This window comes from Phaethon lepturus, unplaced genomic scaffold (assembly GCF_000687285.1).
Source record: "Phaethon lepturus isolate BGI_N335 unplaced genomic scaffold, ASM68728v1 scaffold24663, whole genome shotgun sequence".
Lineage (NCBI taxonomy): Eukaryota > Metazoa > Chordata > Aves > Phaethontiformes > Phaethontidae > Phaethon > Phaethon lepturus.
The window spans coordinates 15,195-19,256 of NW_010531876.1; positions in this window are offsets into that span (position 1 = coordinate 15,195).

A 4,062-nucleotide genomic window follows, 5' to 3' on the forward strand; every position below is an offset into this window, starting at 1 on the left:
TCTAATTATTGTGAGCTTTTAAAAACACAAAATAAAAACTTATTTCACAGAGTTCCCTTTGCAGCATGTAATTTCATTTCCCCCCATTTGCTTTTACTACTTATGCTGAGCACTGTCAGAACAACCTGATTTATAAGCAACAGCTTTGGCTCTTTTTCAGGCGGGTCCCTCTAAATATAAGAGTGTGAAAACTGTCCTGCTGCCAGCAACTGTCTTAGAATTAAAACTTGCATGAGTTGTAGCATGAAACGAAGTGCTGGGTGCTTTATGACTTAAACGTCTTTCATAGAAAAGCAACCCTCTCCCCCTTCTCTTGGGATACTCTTTTCCTCTTATTGCACTGAATATCTCAACCTCTAGTTGGAGAAAATAAAATAAAACAAGCAGTGGCTGTTACCTTACTGTTTCCCTGCTACCAGCTCCCTTGTGTACTATCACTAGAGAGTTGTAGACCACTAGGGAGATGTTTATTGACCAAGGGTTTTTAGCAACAGAGCTTTGTCTAAAGTTTTGTTCCTATTCTGAAGGGGTGTGAAAGGAAAATCGGCAAAATGAAGCATAACACAGCAGGTATACAGCATAGCCTGCCAATTTTAAGTGAATTGATAGTAATTGATGTCTGAAAACTGGGGAAAGACTTAATTGACAGCCTGAACAAAACCTAGCTTGTGCTTTAATGTTCTGGTTAATAAAGAAAAGCAGAGTTCACTGCATGATGTTACTTTTGTGTATCTGTCTGTTGGCGAACACAACCTCCCTGTGGAAATGCCTGGCTTCGGTCGTTGTTGCTTTTTCAGATGCAGTTAGAGAAATTTGGACCTTTGACTGCCAATGTCTTGAAGCTCAGAAACGTTTGATTTGCATTTAAAGTTAACCACGTGTGTCCCTGTTCTCATAAGAATTGTAGTTCTTGGTGACTTCTATGCTAAAGTTCTGGTATTGCCCACTTTCAGTGGCTCAAGAGGGTCACTGAGGGGTCTTTTAAACTCCACTCTCTAAAGCGTCTTGCTCTGGTATTCAAACAATCTGAATCTGACTTGATAGCCTGGTTAGACAGAGCTGGCTGGAGGCTTGTGCTGCCAAACCAGTGGGAAGTGACTTGAGTGGGTCCATGGTTCTGGTCTGGCCACTGCTGAGCCAGCAAAGCGGGACTGGAGGGACAACTTCTTGTGTATGAAGGAGGCTTTTTGATTTGATTTTTGGACTTGAATATGTTTGCTAATGCCAGCATGTGTCTCGGAGATGCTGCTTCTCTGTGATGCTTGTGGGTGAAGGTGGTGAGCCCTTGTACGGCTGTGAGAAAGGTACGAGGAATCATCCTCCTCTGCCATCCTGCGGTCTGGTGCTGGGAGCTATGGCAGCTTTCACACCTCTTGGCTTTCATCCGTGATCACAAGTTGACCCAGGGGATCTAGAGGACACTGCAGTGAATCCCCTCTGCAGTGACTTGAAGGACATAAAGAATAGCTCCAGGCACAGCCCTGTGTATGTGGCACGTGGAAATGCAGGGGCTGAGTCTTTGTGTTGGGGAGAAGAATGGAAACAGATCTCTGGATCTTAAGCTTTATTGGCACCTGGGAGTTTGAGGCATTCCAAAGATTAGGACTGAAGTGGCCCAGCTGACACTGCAGAGCAGGTTGAAGAGGTTTTTAATGTTGAGGGGTTTGCAAAGGTCTGCCAGGCAACACATTTCCAGGAAGAACGGTCACAGGTGTGAAATCGGCACCCTTGTGAAACACGCTGTAGGTATGTGTCTTGAACTTAAGGCTGTCCTCAAGCCCCACTTGACACTAAGATGAAAGTCTGGTCAGGTATGAAGTTGGGAAGTTGCAGTCTGATCTGAAACTGCATTTGCCTTGCAAGCCCAAACGGGTTAACCTTACCTGTTATAGAGGGAGGTGGGTCTTTACTTGCCTTGAGTAAGAGATGTGCTACTTGGCCCCCATCCTAAAGGGAGGCCCTTTAGAGCGCGGTTGTGCGGTCTACCCCACGAGCAAGGTGGAGACCCCAGCACGGCACAGCTGATCGCAGGCTGCTGCTGCCCGCCAGGTCGGGTGGGCACTGCTGGAGGGTTGCCCGTTGCTCAGGAGACTTAGGCCAGTCCCCTGAATTATTCCGTTTAGATCCCATTCCACTGATGACAGTAAAAAAAAAAAAAAAAAAAAAAAATCAGATTTGATCAATGCTGCTTTTGTGGATGGAGTTTTCAAAAACACTCGCTCCCCTTGGAGTGAATAGGGAATTTTGGGGCTGGATGAGTTTTATTTCAGGAGGAAAAAGTTAAGCTAACACAGGGTGTTTTTACAGTCCCATTCTAGATATTACATCCTTCACAGCCCTCTTTGGAAACCTTCCAGGTGGGAGATTGTTTTTTGGTCCTCCATTCCAAGAGCTGGCACTTTCAGCAAAGGTGCATGAAGTTCAACACTGCAAAACTCAATTTTTCAGGGGCTGTAAGGGGCCTGGCGCTCATCGGAGGCTCTCGGCTGCCCCAAATGAAAGGCCATACTACGTTGGCTTTACAGTTGTGCCTGAGCAGGTGAGGTGCCCTGACGCCCTTGGTCTTGTAATTGTCGTTTTTCGCCGTTCTCTGATCTTGCTACTTCAGTCAGGTTCTGGCCTTGCGTTTGGCGTTGGCTACTTATTCCAGGGAAGGGACTAAGTGAATCCAGCATGTGCCGAGTTTGAGACCCGACAAAAGCACCGGATGGGATGTGGGTGGGAGCCCGGGGCACCCAGGCCGAGGATGGGCAGCACGGGCAGATGGTGACGGACGTGCGGGGGGCGCGGAGACGGGAGGGGAATGGGTGGGTTCTCGGGGGGGGAAGTCCTGGCATTCATGGCTGTAGGGAGCAGCCAGGCTGGTGGCTGGATTTTACATGAGGAGCCACGTTTCCCAGCGGTGAGTCTGCCCGTGGCCCTGCAGCCGGGCCGATGGCTTGTGACAACGGGCCAGGGAGATGTCTGCCTTATCTCAGCCGCGTCGGGCCAGACCTGACATCGAGCCGGTCTCTATTGTCGGGGTCGTGCTGTGTGAGGGCCAGGTTTGTCACTGTCTGGAGGGAACGTGCGAATCCCGCGCCGGCGAGGTCCCGGGATGGACAAGGAGTCTGGCGGAGCGGTTCTGAGGCAAATGCCTCCGTGTGAACTGGTTCAGCCAAACCACAGGCAGGGCTGGTGGGGGCAATGGCAGGCTGTCACCCTGTCACCGCAGCGGGAAGGAACTTGCCCCCGTTCTGCTCTGGAAAACCAGGAGAGCTCTGGGATGGGCCTCACTCACAGGTGCTTGTGGAGCAAAGGAGCTGATCCGCTTAGGGGATTCCCAGGGACATCATGGAGCCCCTTCTCCCTAAGCTCCGAGATCGCTTCCAGGCCAGTAGCCCAGCACAAGCTGAAATTAGCAAGTGGTAGCTGACGCTCCCATCTCATTTTGCTCTGAGAGGCTGTCAGCTCCGGGCTTTCCCTCGGCACTCTCTCTCCAGTGCTCTGCATTCCCACCTCCAGCTCCCGGCGCTGTTGTGGCCTCTGGCTGGCTCCTGTCGTGCCGCTGGCGTGACCTGGGGCAAAAGAGTCACAGAATCACAGAATCACTAAGGTTGGAAAGGACCTTCAAGATCAAGGCCAACCATTAATCCAGTGCCACCATGTCCCCTAAACCATGTCCCGAAGCGCCACACCCACACGTTTTTTGAACACTTCCAGTGATGGTGACTCCACCACCTCCCTGGGCAGCCTGTGCCAATGCCTGACCACCCTCTCGGTGAAGAAATTTTTCCTAATATCCAATCTAAACCTCTCCTGGTGCAACTTGAGGCCATTTCCTCTTGTCCTATCACTAGTTACTTGGGAGAAGAGACCAACACCCTCGTCGCCACAACCCCCTTTCAGGTAGTTGTAGAGAGCAATGAGGGCTCCCCTCAGCCTCCTCTTCTCCAGACTGAACACCCCCAGTTCCCTCAGCTGCTCCTCATCAGACTTGTGCTCCAGACCCCTCCCCAGCTCCGTTGCCCTTCTCTGGACACGCTCCAGCACCTCAACGTCCTTCTTGTAGTGAGGGGCCCA